The 16296-nt window shown below is 37.3% G+C and overlaps 1 protein-coding gene across 1 annotated transcript in view; it reads left to right on the forward strand.

Moving 5' to 3' along the window:
- The first annotated feature begins 295 nt into the window (after positions 1-295).
- The window catches only part of SCN9A (sodium voltage-gated channel alpha subunit 9), a 162086-nt gene continuing 146085 nt past the window's right edge, over positions 296-16296 (forward strand). The window contains exon 1 of the mRNA XM_029934449.1: positions 296-377. The gene's annotated coding sequence lies outside the window, so the exon portion shown is untranslated. The remainder of the gene's footprint in view (positions 378-16296) is intronic.

Genomic DNA, 16296 nt, shown 5'->3' on the forward strand with positions numbered 1-16296 from the left:
GGAAGGGCGGGGCGGCGGGGGAACCTGCAGCGCCACCGCCCCGGGGGCCTGGGGGCGGGGCCGCCGCTGGCTGGGCGCGCCCCGGAAGGAGGGGCGCCGTCTCCGCGGGCCCTCGCTAAGCGATCTGGGGGCGGGTGTCTGCCTTCCAATTCCATCTTCACGCCGGGCTGTGGCTGGACTAGCCTGGGTGCCAGCGGCTGGTGGTGGCAGGGGCCTGCTGAGCAACAGGAGCCCAAAGAAAGAGGGAGAAGCAGCAGCAGAGAGAGCGCCGCGGGGAGGGAGCAGAAGAGAGGGAGGGTCCCCGAAGCCCGCGTCCTCCTCACGGGCCAGGTTGTGCGCGTGCACTGGATGGGCATCCTCGGCGGGCAAGGTTGCAAGTAAGTGCCTTTCTGTTGCTCCTCTCGTGTGCCCGGCCGGGAAGCCCTAGGTCTTTCTCCAGTGCTCGCCTCAAGTGCCACACCCACCTGTATCCATTTTCGCATCTCTTGGTTTTGCCCACTTGGTTTTACGCCACCTGAGAGGTAGGGAGGGGAGAAACTGAACGGAAAGGTCCCAGCAACTGGAGAAGGAGGAGCTGGAGAGGCACCAATTGCCATTGCGGGGGCGATCCTTTGCCGACTGGGACCGTGCGGGTTTGCTCGGAGGTTCCGAAAATGTGGAAAGGAAAGGCAGCTATACTGATGGTTTATTTACGTCTGTAGTGTCTTTATGCTGGCCGAAGTGTCGGAAGGGTTCCAGGGGCAGGTCGTATCCTTTACGATAAAAGACGCCTGTGTTCCTTTTCGCATCTGTAAAGGTGAGCGTGCAGAACCGACCCAGCGGTCCTACCTGTAGGGATAGAGCGGCCGCGCCGCGCCCCTTCCCAGCTCGCCAACGCGACTAATTGACAAGACTGCTTAGCCCCGTTACTCGACACGGATTCGTTTTTTTTTTTTTTTTTTTCAAACGAATAAGCATTTTAGAGTGAAATGCAGAAAAGATCCAGTGTCACTTTAACTTTTTATCTCCCTCAACAAAAAAACCAAACAGATATTAAAGACCAAAGATCAAAAACAAGATTACCAAACTAAAACATGTCATGCCAACTTTTGTGATTATAACAGACATTTTGCTCATTGTTTTATTTTCTTTTTAAATTACAGTTGCAGCCTTCTGAGTAATTTTTATTTCCTCTAAAGCTAAGAGCGATTTTTTAAATGTGAGGTTAGAGGAGTTTTTAAAAAACTCACCTTAATAAGATAAAAATCAAATCAACATAAGCTTTTCGAAGAACGGTGGATTTTCAGTTTCTGTGTGTCAGTGTTGAGAGATTCATTTTTTTTCAGACACACAATGTTCTTTTCTATTTGTCCTCCTTCCCTGTGGGCGGGAGAAAGACATTGCTTTTCTTTCTTTCTTTTGATAATTTAAAAGATACTGTCATGATTTTTGCTTTAACATCAGTAAAATCTAACTATGTATAATCTGCAAACCAAATAAAATTATTAAATAGTCCATTTTATTGAAGTCTTCAAATTCTTTTACCTTTCTTAAAAATAATTAATCTGGAATTCACTTTCTTAGAAACTATGGTGAATAGAATTTTAAAATATTCTATTGATTATTTTAAAACTAGACTTCTCCGATCCTTATGTATGGAGTAATCACGATTATTATAGTAGCTTATTCACAATAAAATGCTAGATAAAATATGACACTCGATGTAATGGAGAGTATGTCTTCTATTTAGGCAACTGGTAATAGTTTGCTTCAGGTAATTTTTTGCACTTTGTATGTATTTAAAGTACCAGTCTTTTGGAAATTCCCTTTTGCAACCGAACCATTGTGCAATCGTGGGACACAGTGATGTATTTTTTCAGAGGCTCAGTATACAATATGCCATGATTCCTATGGTTCAGAGCAGAGCTCACTGGGTTCCTTGAAGAGTCTACAGAAGAAAGATGAGTCAGGTCTGGCTCTCTGCCAAGAGCATCTTTATGCCTCCTTGTGTCCCCTAGGACCTGGAAATGATCATGGGAGCCCTCCTGTGGTAGTGCTTCTGTGTTTTTGCTACCTGTTGCTGAGGTGAGTTTTGGCAGCAAAAAAAAAAAGTAAGAAATTCAGAGGTGGAGTCATTGGAGCACTATTCACTTTATTCTCGATGACCAAACCATTTTTATACATGACAAGAAAAAAACAAAAGACTCTTGTGTTTTGTATGAATAATAGAAACTTAACCTTCATCTAATTTCTATTCCTAGAAAATTTATGAAAGAATGTTATATGCTGGAAAGATTTATTTGGTATTTTTCTAATCCAAGGCAAGACGTTGCTGAGCAGCTTAAAGTTTATTGATGTAAATGGATCATTCTAAATGTCATAATGATATGATTATGATTTTTCTGAAAACTATCCCAGATCCTTTCCCCCCCATCTTTAACTTCTGAATAAATGGCTTCACCGTCCAAGTGTTGATTACGCTCTCTCTTCCCCTTGGCATAATTTCATCTATAACTGGTCCATATTTAGATCTATCCGTTTTATATTCCAAACATCTCTATTCAATTATACTTCTCAGATTTGCCTCTTTCACTTTATTTTCTGTATTGATGCTGCTGCTGATTTAGTTCAAGCCGCCATCATAATTTACCTGGGTTTCTGCTGCAGCTTCATATTAGTCTCTCTACTTCTATAGTTTTGTCCCTTGGAATTCATTCTCTATACAAAGCAATACCATCATGCCTCTTCTTAAAACCGCATAGCTGACTACATAGAAAAAAAAGGAATAAATGCAGAAACACAGACACCAATCAACCACAAATTCCTTCTGTTAGCATACAGCTCGCTCTAGTCTGGTTTTAAAACCTCACTGAACCCATTCCCCTCATTTTATATGCTCCAGTCACCTCAGTCTTTTAGCACCTGGAACACATGGACTGATTTCACTCCCTACAGCCTTTTTAAATGCTGTTCCCAGTGCCTGGACTATTACTTTCCCTCTTTGAATGGCTGGCTCCTCCCCAAACTTTAAACTCAGCTCAAAAGTCTCTTCCTCAGGTGATCATTCTTGATCACCTGTCAAAAGTAAGTTGTCCCCTGTTAGTCTCTGCCTTGGTGCCTTATTTGTTTCCTTCATGGTGCTTATTATAGCGTGAAGGTATTTTGTGGATTTGAATACTGAGTGCTCCAAAGAAACAGAGACCACGTCTGTTTGTTGGTCCAGCATCCAGCACAGTGTCTGGCCTGAAGTAGTGGGGGCTTCCTGAATATTTATGTAAATGATAAAGTACAAAGATATGACTTTGTAGTTTATTTCCTTTTTATTTGCTGAGCCTCTAGTACATTTACAATCCTGTACTATGACGTTCAGGAGGTAAGATTAAAATATCCTGAGATGTATTCCCATCTTGTAGCCTGTAAGCAACAATGTGTTCACAGGTAAGTAGATGCTAGCATATTCTTAGGAAAACAGTGACCACAACTGGATTAAAATGTATTTTGAAGGAAAATTGGAGCACATAGCCAATATGACTTTAGTATGCATGACTCCTAACATACAGTGATGCCCTTATTATGTTTAAATCTCTATCTTTTCTCAATAATTTAATCATTTAATTTAAAATATTATTTTGTAATAGATATGGATACTTGAATGAGCTCAGTTGATGGAAGTATTGTCAAATGAGGCTGAAGCCATAGATTCAATGCCAACATGATTCAAGTTGGTGTTTACTCGGGTTCAAGGGATAAATTATCTCACAAATCCAAAGTATTCACTCAGGAAGGTTCAGAGAAACACTGTGGGCTGGAGTGAAGATTTATCACTGTTATTGAGTATGGGGGAGAGGGAGTTTCAAAATTCATGCTTGTTAATGACAGTATCATATTTGTACAAGAATTTGTACATAAATGCATACTTTGGCAATAAATCCACCCATTATTTTTTTCAGACTGTATTTAAAGATAGTAAGCACTTTGGGTGTTAACATGAGGTTGAAAAGCTAGCTTGTAGTTAGGCAGTCAGCTTTGATGAGTATCTTTTATCTAGCAAGTGACCAGCCATATTATTGGGTTGTTTTGTCTTGTTCTGTTCTTGTAAAGAATTTGGCAATCATATTTCTTCTTGAACAACTAACGTATTTTAGAATTGTCACTAGGGATTTTGTTAAGATTGCTCCGAAGGTGGCACATTGTGGCTGTAATGTGTTGGAGTGCCTCTGTGTACTAATTACAGATGGCCCTCTGTTTTATATGTCACAAATTAGCTAATTATTCTTACACAGAGGTATTATAGCTTTCTTCAGAGCTCTACAAGTTAAAATACTTAAGATAGCAAGGTTATAGGGGCACCTGAGCAGCTTAGTTGGTTAAGCATTCGACTTCAGCTCAGGTCATGATCTCATGGTTTGTGGGTTCAAGTCCCAAGTTAGGCTCTGTGCTGACAGCTCAGAGCCTGGAGCCTGCTTTGGATTCTGTGTCTCCCTCTCTCTCTGCCCCTCCTTCTCAAAAATTAAACCTCAAAAAATAAAATTAAAAAAAAAAAGAAAGATGGCTAGGTCATAATAAAATGGATATTGTACGGTGGTATAAAAAATAATTTTCACTTGAGGATTTATGGAAGAGCATTCACAGAATGTGGGTAGACTATACTTCTGTAGAATGTGAGAGAACAGTTTTGGTGTCTTGGCATCCTGCAAAATGAAATTTCTTCTTTGAAGGTTTAACTGACTCTCCTTCACCCTATATAACCAGAAGGAAATGGCTTTAGGCAAAAGGGAAAACCATCAGCCCTTGGCAGCTAAAGGTAGAGTAAGTTTTGGAAAAACAAAACTCTCCTGGGTGGTGAGGATAAATGCCAGACCATGATAAAGAGGGACAGGAGGAGGGAATGCCTTGATCAGTGCCAATTCGCATTATTTGCCACAGACAAATCTGAGTTGACAATATATATACAGTGGAATTATTTGATATCTTTTAGCCACACTGAGAGGAACGTTTTCTTCTTTTCTCTTTATAATAATTGTATTTTAAGTGAAAACATGCTGTTATTGCTTCTTTTATAGAGGGAATAGATTACCTTTGGATTTTTAAAGTGATAAAATAGGGAGCCAAAAGTGCCATATGTTATTATTAAAATACACAATTTCTTTAATTGTAATCTTATTGCTATTCATTTTATGATTTTCTTTTGTTGTGTCAGGTGTTTGAGAGACTGCTATTATTGATTATAAATTTCTTTAAAATATCTCCTTGGAGTTTTTACAAAGCTACCTAATCACTTATCAAAATACAGTGAAACTAAGTGCACCTATGATGTTCACTTGGAAATGTAGAGGGAGTAAGTACATTTACAATGTCACTAACCTACCATCTCTGCCCTGCAATGTATGCCCTTTCCCCTCCTTTTTCTCTTTCTTCTGTACATATCACCTTCTGAACACTTGATATGTATGCCAAGACTACAAGTTTTGCATTGTTTGGGCAAATCAGGGAAAAATTGGAAATAATTGGAAAATTAAGCTCCTAAAGAAGAATTAATAAGATTAGACAGATGCATCAAAATATAAGCCCAGAAACATTTGTGTAGAGATTTTTAATGAAATTTTCTATGTGTTATATGCCAAACTAGACACAGCCTCTGTCATCTGTGTATTATTAAGAAAGAGGGGTGATTTCACTGGATGTAGCATCGGTCAACTGTATTAGTTGCTCATAAACCATGTATCTTAGAATCTAAGTAATTATTTAAAAATATGTCATCTTTCTGAACACCCATAATTAGAAATTTAAAAAAATAAGTAAATATAGATATTAAAATCCATAAGAAAAGCAAAACAGGGGAAAATTAAATAAATGTTATATGGTAAGGATATATCTCCTTATTTATTGATATAACTGCACTAAATGATTATTGTTTTAAGTCTAATGGACAATGCTTCCTTTAGGGTTTAGGGAAAGGATAGCTTATTAACTGTATATATGTTTTGAATAAGATACATAGAATATTTTATTGGCAAATTATGCCTTCCTTCACTTTCCCTGGATAATGATATAAAATTAATATTCCATATAGATAAATATTATAAGACTAATCTTTATAGATGATCCTTTCATGGAGTAAAATATTACAAAGTTTAAGTGGTGTTTTGTCCCACTTAACCTAATACATGTTCTTGTTACCTGGACAAACCTGGCTCATGGTAATTCGTGTAGGGAAAAGAGAAACGACATTGTCAAGGGTCACATGTGAACAAGGTTCTTACAATATCTTGAGATCATCTGACAGACTTTCAGGAATGAATGCTTGTAGAATTGTTATGCAGAGATGCTCTTTTGGAAATTCATATCACATCCTTACTATAGTTCAGAATATTTATAAAATATTTTTATAAAAGATTAAAAACATAGAGGAATAAATCTGTTTTCATATCAATGTAGTGAAAATTGTTTTTCTAGATATTTCTCTAGCTCAACATGTGGTCTTAGTCAAACACTTTTTTCAAATGCAACTTCATTATTTGTAGAGTTGGTCACTAACCCTTCTAAGGGTTTGTGTACAAATTAAGTTAAAATATGTATTTTTAAAAAGCCATTTTAGTGTCTAACACATGATAAGGAGGTGTTCAATAATGGTAGATAGACATTTAGTAGCTTAGCAAATTTTAATCAAAATGTATTCTATTTTGAATACAATGTACAGCATTTAAAGTACTCTGTTGTTGCATTTACTCTTAAACCTATTTTTAAAGACAATTATAACTATACATCTCTAATATTGGACCATCCCATTTTGAATTCTCTGTTGGTAAAGTCATTAGGTATAGTCTATTACAAATAGTTTATGTGAAGTATCTAAAAACTGGTAAGTAGGAAAACATGGGAGAGGTGTCTAAAAAATCAACAATTTGCTAACTATTCAGATACATTTTCTTTCTGTTTTTGAACCTGGTCTATCAGAAGTTTTCATTAATAGAGAGCAATTCAGTAGAGGTAACCTGCCAGATATCCTAATAATGCATCTGAAAACTATCTACTTGACAGGATTTTTTAAGTGCATATCATGACATTTCTCACTTATGTGTGATATCAAACTTACACTAGTACTTCAGTCATCAACAACGTAATTCTGGATTTTTAAATCAGCAAATTAGATGTCTGATCCTGAGTAAATATTCGCCAATATGTCCTTTCACTGACTTTATTTCACCAGTGATCATGAACAAAAACCAGAGTCTTATAAAGGAAATCATCAAATTAAGGATAAGAAATTAATTGTTTTTATTTATCTTCTTAAGCAATCCACAATTCTTCCTCAGTTACAGAGAATAATAGACTGTTCCAAGAGGTGGCCTAGGGCAACATTAGGAAGACAGAAAATGAATATATGAGCAGGCATACTGACATAAAGGAAAATATGGGTAGCAGCACTGTTTTTATATATCGTTAAGATTACTGATAATAACATTAATTTAACAGACTCAAATACGGAGGTCTCACTTTTGCCAAATAATTCATTAAGGGATTTTCAAATGCGCCTTTTAAATCCCTACAACCACCTTTTGAGGTGTGAACACTAAACTCAGAAGTCTGTTAACCTTCCAGAAGACTTGCAGTGACCACTAACCTGAGTAATGTACAAATTCTTTTTAGAGGAAAGAAAATTGTTTTTTTCCTATGAATGTGCTTGTACATATTCCGCTCAAATATACCTAGCAGTTAGGTTACCAAGGATTCCATAAAAGTTGTTTCAAAACACCCAGAATGGAGCTGAAATCATCTACATTTGCAGGCAGACAAAGTGAACTATGAAATTACAATACTAGAGAATAAGAGAACGAAAGACTGAAGATTGCTTAAATATTCTTCTTGAATACTGATTCTTGGGTAGTGGTGTATTTGTGTTAAACTGAAGTTGAGATTTAGGTGGACATATGAAGACATTATGATGTTATGAAATGTATCAATATTTTTAAAAAGTGCTTTTGAGGTTGTTTTAAAGGTTGAGTGACTTTGTGTTTCTGGTCTAGGGGTATCATTCTATTTCTTTGACTTGATCACAATTAGAATATTTTGCTTGTTTTATGTTAAGGAAATCAAAGGAACTTTCCCAATATAGACCAGAGTTTGAAAGAAAAGGGATGGTACCATTAAAAGGAGTATGTGTGTAAAATGTCTGGGTGAAGTACATTCCACTCTGAGCAATGAAATGGAGAACAAAGAGGGAATGAAGCCATGTATGAGAGTCTGGGTGTTAGGGAGATGAGGAAGTAGAGGAAGCAAAGTGACCTTGTGCAGGGTAAGGAAACAAGAAGACAGCATTCATCTAAAGTTCTTATATCCTAGAAATTATGAGTATAGACATTTTGGGGGCACTTGGGTGGCTTAGTCAGTTGAGGGTATGACTCTTGATTTCATCTCAGGTCATGATCCCAAGATCATGGGATTGAGTCCCCCATTGGGCTCCATGTTGAGTGTGGAGCTTGCTAGGGATTCTCTTTTTGTTTTTCTTCCCTCTGCCCCTCTCCCCACTCATGCTCTCCCTCTCTTAAGAAGAAAAATACGGACATTTAAAAAACGTTTTAATATTTATTTATTTATGAGAGAGAAAGAGAGAGACAGAGAGAGAGAGAGAGACAGAATGTGAGCAGGACAGGCAGAGAGAGAGGGAGACATAGAATCTGAAACAGGCTCCAGGCTCTGAGCTGTCAACACAGAGCCTGACTCGGGGTTTGAATTCATGGACTATGAGGTCATGACCTGAGCTGAAGTCAGAAGTTCAACAGACCCAGCCACCCTTACAGACATTTTTAATTCAAGGAGTACAAATATTTTTAGTATCCCAAGTTGATACACTCAAATGTAACCTGAATCTTAGTACTAATTATCACATAGAGACTGATTTATGTGTTAGTGTGTCACATACATTAATGATTCAAGGTGTTTACTCTTAAGGGTTTTAAAACTTGAAAAATTAATTTATTTTGCATTATATTTACAATTTCCTAATGCAAATGATTTTCTTTAAATTTCTACTGTCTACATAGATACTGTTTGAGTGGGGTATATTAACATGAAAATTGGAACCTTGAATTCTATGGTGTATCTGAGTTCTAACAGTTGTTGATTAGCAGCTTGTCCTCTCGACTGTTAAGGTTTTAAGGGCAGAGACTATAGCTTGTTCATATTGGTGTCCCTACGTGGTGTCTTGTATGAAGTCATTCTTAGTATAAATTTGCTGAAGAAGTGAATCATATTTATTACAGGTATATGCTTAACTCATGAAAAATAGCTCCTTTTCACTGAAACTTACTTTCTAAGTATGTGGGAGAGATAAGAAGGGGTTAGGAATTGAGACTTACTAAACCTAACTTTTCAGCATTACTAGGTCCTGATGAAACAGTCCTATTTCTTATTCTGACTCAGGAAAGGAACAACACCCCTGCTTGTTTTTTTGCCACAGTTTGAGTTAATCAATTGTAGATGACAATGTTTAGTCTTACTAACATAAGAGAGCCAGAATATTTTAACATGTGCTCTGTTTGATGCATTACAAAGACTGACCCCCCAGATCCTTTCCTAAAGGTAAGAGTTATCTGTCAGAGGATTTTCTTAAGAGGTGGTGTGCGGTCAAGCATTAAAAAAAAAAAAAGTTAAAAGTAAAATTTCCAAACCAGGTTGTCTTGAGCTGGTGGTCAATCATTAAGCCCTATCTGGTTGGCCTCCAAAATGTGTAGGTCAGGAGTTGGCATCCAGTTGATACCCATGCCGTTGCGGCTGTGGGGAAGGAGAGCCTGGCAGAGATCCTAAGGGTAGCGGTAAAGGGAGGCCGAGCAGCTAACTCCAGGTCAGCTCTTAAAACTCAGCATCACTGTTCTCAGCATTTATGTTTCTGAACAGCAATTTATTCTTTCCTTCGTTCTTCCTTCACTCCCTCTCTTCCTTCAGCAAGTACTTATTGAGTAGCTACTCAGGCACTATTACAGTGCAGAAATAGCAGTGAAAAAAAAGACATGGGGGTCTCGTGCTGGTTTTGAGGCAGATCATGAGCAAATAAACAGGAACCACTATCTGTATGCTGTGGAGAGACGTACAGCAGGACAGGGAGAGAATTGAGAGCAGGAGGCATTATGTAAGAAGAGTGATTAGAAATGCCTTTTAGATGTGATATTTGAGCAGAGGCCTGAGGGAGGTAAGGGATGTGAGAGAGCCTGAGAAGCAACAGGAAAATCATTTCAGTAACAAGGAGTAGCTATTGCACCAGCCTGATGGCATATTTGATGTGTTAGTGGAGCAGCAAGGAAGTCACTGTGGCTGAGTGCAGAGAGAAGGTAGAAAGTAGTAGAATATGTGCACCTTTTCCTAATTTGGGAAAGATGACTAAATCTGCCTAGAAGTCTGTGTGATGAGCCAGTGCTGTGGGGACCAGCGTGGGACAAACTTTGGGAGGAGATGAATTCTGCCTTTTTCTTTCACTGGATCCCATTCTGAGCATTAAGTACATTCACATGGTTGGGTGTCCATCACCACCATCTATCTCCAGAACTTGGTCATCTTCCCAGTCTGAAACGCTGTGCCCACTAAACAATAACTCATTACTTTGCTCCTCCGTCCCCTGTCCCTGGTAATCACCATTCTTCTTTCTTTATCTATGAATTTGATTGTTCTAGGTACCTCATATAAGTGGAATCTTTAATATTTGTCCTTTTGGTCTGGCTTATTTCACCTAGCAGATGTCTTGAAGGTCAAATGTTGTAGCATATGTCATAATATCCTTCCTTTTTAAGGCTGCATAGCATTTCATTGTATGTGTATATCACATTTTGCTAATCCATTCATCAGTTGGTGGACTTTTGGGTTGCTTTTACATTTTGGTTATTATGAATAATAATGTTGTGAACATTGGTGGATAACTATCTGATGGCTTATTTGCTTTTAATCTGGGGGGGTGTATACCCCCAAGTGGAATTGCTGAATCATATGATAATTCTACGTGTGGTATTTTGGAGAACTAACATACCATGTTTTACATCAGCTTCACTATTTATATTCCTACCAGCGATGCACTAGGGTTTCATTTATTACTCCTCTTTTTAAATTAAAAAAAAATTTTTTTTAATGTTTTTATTTATTTTTGAGACAGAGAGAGACAGAACATGAGCGGGGAGGGGCAGAGAGAGAGGGAGACACAGAATAGAAGCAGGCTCCAGGCTCTGAGCTGTCAGCACAGTGCCCAATACGGGGCTCGAACCCACGCACGTGAGATCATGACCTGATCCGAAGTGGGAGGCTTAACCTACTGAATCACCCAGGCACCCCTCTTTTTAAATAATAGCCATTCTAATGAATGTGAAGTGATATCTCATTGTGGTTCTTATTTACATTTCTATAGTGATTATTGAAGTTGAATATCTTTTCATGTGCTTATGGACCATTTGTACATTTTCCTTGAAATGTCTATTCAAATTCTTTTGCTGCTTTTTGAATAGAGTTACTTGATTGTTTTTGTTGTTAAGTTTTAGGAGTCCTTTATATATTATAGTTATTAACTTCTTATCAGATGTATGATTCACAAATACTTTATCCATTCTCCGAGTTGCCTTTTCACTATCTGATAGTATCCTTTGCTATGTACATTTTCAATTTTGATGAAGTCCAGTGTATCTGCAGTTTTTTGTTTGTTTGTTTTGTTGTTGTTGTTGCCTGTGCTTTTGGTGCCATGTCCAGGAAAATGTTGCCAAATCCAATGTTTAAAAATTTTTCTTATATGTTTTCTTATTAAAATATTATAGTTTTAGCTCTTACATTTATATTTGTCATCCATTGGATTCATTGTATTTTTTTCAATTCCCGTAGACGTCATGGAGTCTAAGAGTCTCCAACTTCCTTTCATCCCCTTCATCCTTCTTTGCCAGAGGTCTGCTTTATTTGTTGTTGTTGTTGTTTGTGGTTTCTTTTTTTTTTTTTTTTTAGCTCAATATCCTTACTCAGTCCTTACTTACTCAGAGTAAGGTAAATATTCCTTTCATTTTTTTCCTTGAATTCTAAGATTTAAATCTTTGAATTATTGGAAGAGTATGCTTGCAACTTAGGGAGATTCCTGATTTGGAAAGAATATCGTATATTCTTGCTGTCTGATTGGGTTTATTTATCCTTTTGACCAATCTTATTATTGAAAAATATTTGGGCTTGGTCCCTTCCTCTGTAGTCTAGGAATTCTGATTCCTTGCTATATAGTCAGTAGATTCAGTTATATTCCAATCCTAGGCACTAAATGATATGATTCAGTAGAATGAGACTCCCGTCTTATTACAGTTTAATCTCCTTTGACCCTAGAACAATGTTTTACACGGAGTGAGTACTAAATAATACTTGAATGAGTAAGCACACAAGTAATGAATGAAAAAGAGAGACTGTCTTGTTTTCTTAAGTGTTTAATAAATCGGTGACATCTACTTTTTAGAATCATAGATTCATTTTAATAAAACAAGTTTAAAAATCTTTCTGCTATCCCTTAATTCTTATGAAGATACTAATTTTTCAGTCAGTTTTGCTAGAAGTGTTTTTAGAAGTTTGCTACTGAGAACTGATGTTCGAAGGTTAGACTCTGTACCACAAATATTTTTTGTTCCATTAGACAGCCCTCGTGGTGGTTAAATCCCATAGGCAGTACCTTTATCCCTTGTGTAGCTACCAGCAAATGAAAAATGGACACTATTTATGGAAACTCAAGGTTACTGAGTATGGTTTACATTGTCATGAAAATATGACATATGAACATCTGTTTTGCTTACAAACAGTTCCATGCATTAATTAGAATAAGAAAAGCAGGAAAGCCTTTAAATAAATGGTAAGTACTTTTGCCGTTGAATTATTTTAGATTCTTTTTGCCTCAACACTCATCTTATCTGAGAATCCTGGTCAGATATCTGTTGGAATTTAAATTTGAGGAAGGATAGGAATTATTTTCTTCCAATTTACTTGTTACTCTGTGGCTGTGTCTAATCTGGAATTTTACCCATTATTCTAAGTCTGTTTATATGTGTTGTGGAGTTGTGAAAATCATGTCTCAAAATGGTGAGAAAAGATGCTATCATACATTTAATTAATCCCTTTAAAAAAAATAGCCAGATCCTTCATCTTCTATCTTTCAAACAGTAACAACAACATCAAAAGAGAATACATTTTAGACATTATTATTTGTATTTCATCATATTCCCAAATTAAATGTAGGGCTACTAACTGCTTACCATGTTTTCAGCCTCTGGCTACTTCACTGAAGTATAAAACTCTGTTGGTGGACATGAGTTTTCAAAAGGCTTCTTTGTAAGTTTATGTTATTTATTCCGTAGTACTTCACCATACCTAGAATGAATTGCAACTGAATAAGCTATTTCGTTAGAATCATAAAACTTCCTTCCCCTGCTGATATACATTCTAAAAGAATATCGACCACAAAAAATCTTATAAGTAGATGACAACTTTTCTTGACAGTGTCCACAAATATTCCAAAGGATCCCTTGGCAAGCACGCCACTTAACTCACTTGTTCTGATATTGAATTAAAGAACCTTTCATTATCGAACCATTCCTGGGCTGCCAGGAGTATTTTATCAACAGCTGTCACTGTGTTCGGATTCTACCTTCTTAAATGGGTACCTACCTTTCTCTTGCTTTATCGCTAAGTTCTGGATGAACAAAATCCTCTGTTTCATACTAGAACATATTCTCTTTTTGTTTTTTTAAATAGTATTTCTTTGTATCTTGCTGGGTATTACCTAGGCAGAGCACTTTTAACCATCACATGATCCTGCTTAGTCCTAAAGTATCATTTCTACTGTCAGGTGATTTTTTTTACTCTTTTATGAATTTGCCATATTCCTTATTTTCTCACAGTTTCAGCTCTTTTATCATTTCTACTTTGGTATCAAATATTACAACACTCTCAGTATATTGGCATTTAACAAGCCTGATGGATTTAATAACTTTCATCCCCACTTAAAAACAATGCCCACATTCTGCATGCACTGCATGCACTTCTGTTGGTAGGAACTGAATGGCCCTGTGAGATATATATCGCCATCTGTTGGTAGAGAGTAGTGCAGTTCTGGTGTTGGCAATAATCATAGTTTTCTTTTGTTTAAAATACCCTATTGAAATAAGTATCATTAAGAAGAAAAGATTCTATGTATGTAAAACAAAACTTTTTATATTATGAAGTCACCAAACTTGACATACATTAGGTATGCAAAATAAATTTGTAAGAAAGTTGATAAAAATCATTAATAATAATGTTTAGAATGTATTACACACTTAAAGTGTACCAGGAAATTGCGTAATGATTAAAATGCATGTAAAATGGCTGTATAGGATAATCATTTTCAGTTCTGTTAATTTATGATGCATAAACCAAGCTTTACAGAGGTTAATTAACTTGCCCAATGACACAAGTTAGTAAGTAAAAGAGAACCCAGGTCTCTCTTATTATGGAGTCACAAAATTAACAACTCTGTTATGCTGTCTTCCTATTTTACAGCAGATCTAGATTTTAGTAAAGCCAAAAATGTAGGAAAATGATATACAACATAAGCAACAAATATTCTTCCCTAAAAATTTTAATTTTTATTTATTTATTTATATATTTTTAAACATTTATTTGTTATTGAGAAAGCGAGAGAGCGAGCGAGCATGAGAGCAAGCATGAATGGGGGAGGGGCAGAGAGTGAGAGGCACAGATTCTGAAGCAGGCTCCAGGGTTGGAGTGGCCAGCACAAAGCCCAATGCAGGGCTCCAACTCATGAACTGTGAGATCATGACTCGAGCCAATGTTGGACCCTTAACTGACTGAGCAACCCAGGCGCCCCTCTTCTCTTAAGATTTTAATGAGGTTTTACTTTTATTTATTTATTTATCACTTTATTTTTTATTTATTTTTTAAATAGTTTACTGTCATATTGGTTTCCATACAACACCCAGTGCGCTTCCCACAAGTGCCCTCCTCCATCACCACCACCTCTTTTCCCCCCTCCCCCTTCCCCTTCAACCCTCAGTTCATTTTCAGTATTCAGTAGTCTCTGGAGTTTTGCGTCCCTCTCTCTCCCCAACTCTCTTTCCCTCTTCTCCTCCTCCTGGTCCTCTGTTTCTCCTCTTCTGTTAGACCTATGAGTGCAAACATATGGTATCTGTCCTTCTCTGCCTGACTTACTTGGCTTAGCATGACACCCTCAAGGTCCATCCACTTTGCTACAAATGGCCAGATTTCATTCTTTCTCATTGCCATGTAATACTCCATTGTATATATATACCACATCTTCTTGATCCATTCATCAGGTGATGGACATTTAGGCTCTTTCCATGTTTTGGCTATTGTTGAAAGGGCTGCTATGAACATTGGGGTACATGTGCTCCTATGATCAGCACTTCTGTATCCCTTGGGGAAATTGCTATTGCTATTGCTGGGTCATAAAGGAGTTCTATGGATAGTTTTTTGAGGAACCTCCATACTGTTTTCCAGAGCGGCTGCACCAGTTTACATTGCCACCAACAGTGTAGGAGGGTGCCCATCTCTCCACACCCTCGCCAGCATCTATAGTCTTTGGATTTGTTCATTTTAGCCACTCTGACTGGCATGAGGTGGTATCTGTGTGGTTGATTTGTGTTTCCCTGATGATGAATGATGTTGAGCATCGTTTCATGTGCCTGTAGGCCATCTGGATGTCCTCTTTGGAGATGTGTCTGTTTATGTCTTCTGCCCATTTCTTCACTGGGTTGTTTTTTGGGTGTGGAGTTTGGTGAGTTCCTTGTAGATTTTGGATACTAGCCCTTTATCTGATGTATCATTTGCAACTATCTTTTCCCATTCTGTTGGTTGCCTATTAGTTTTCTTGATTGTTTCCTTTGCAGTGCAGAAGCTTTTTATCTTGATGAGGTCCCAGGAGTTCAGTTTTGCTTTCATTTCCCTTGCCTTTGGGGATGTGTCAAGTAGGAAATTGCTGCGGTTGAGGTAAAGGAGGTTGTTTCCTACACATTTTTCAATAATAACACTGAATGTAAATGGACTGAATGCTCCAACCAAATGACATAGGGTAGCAGAATGGATAAAAAAACAAAATCCATCTATTTGCTGTCTACAAGAGACTCATTTTCGACCTGAAGATACCTTCAGGTTGAAAGTAAAGGGATGGAGAAATATCTATCATGCGACTGGAAGCCAAAAGAAAAGTGGAGTAGCCATACTTATATCAGACAAACTAGACTTTTAGAGTAAAGGCAGTAACAAGAGATGAAGAAGAACATTATATAATAATTACAGGGTCTCTCC

The sequence above is a fragment of the Suricata suricatta genome, chromosome 3, assembly GCF_006229205.1.
Source record: "Suricata suricatta isolate VVHF042 chromosome 3, meerkat_22Aug2017_6uvM2_HiC, whole genome shotgun sequence".
NCBI lineage: Eukaryota > Metazoa > Chordata > Mammalia > Carnivora > Herpestidae > Suricata > Suricata suricatta.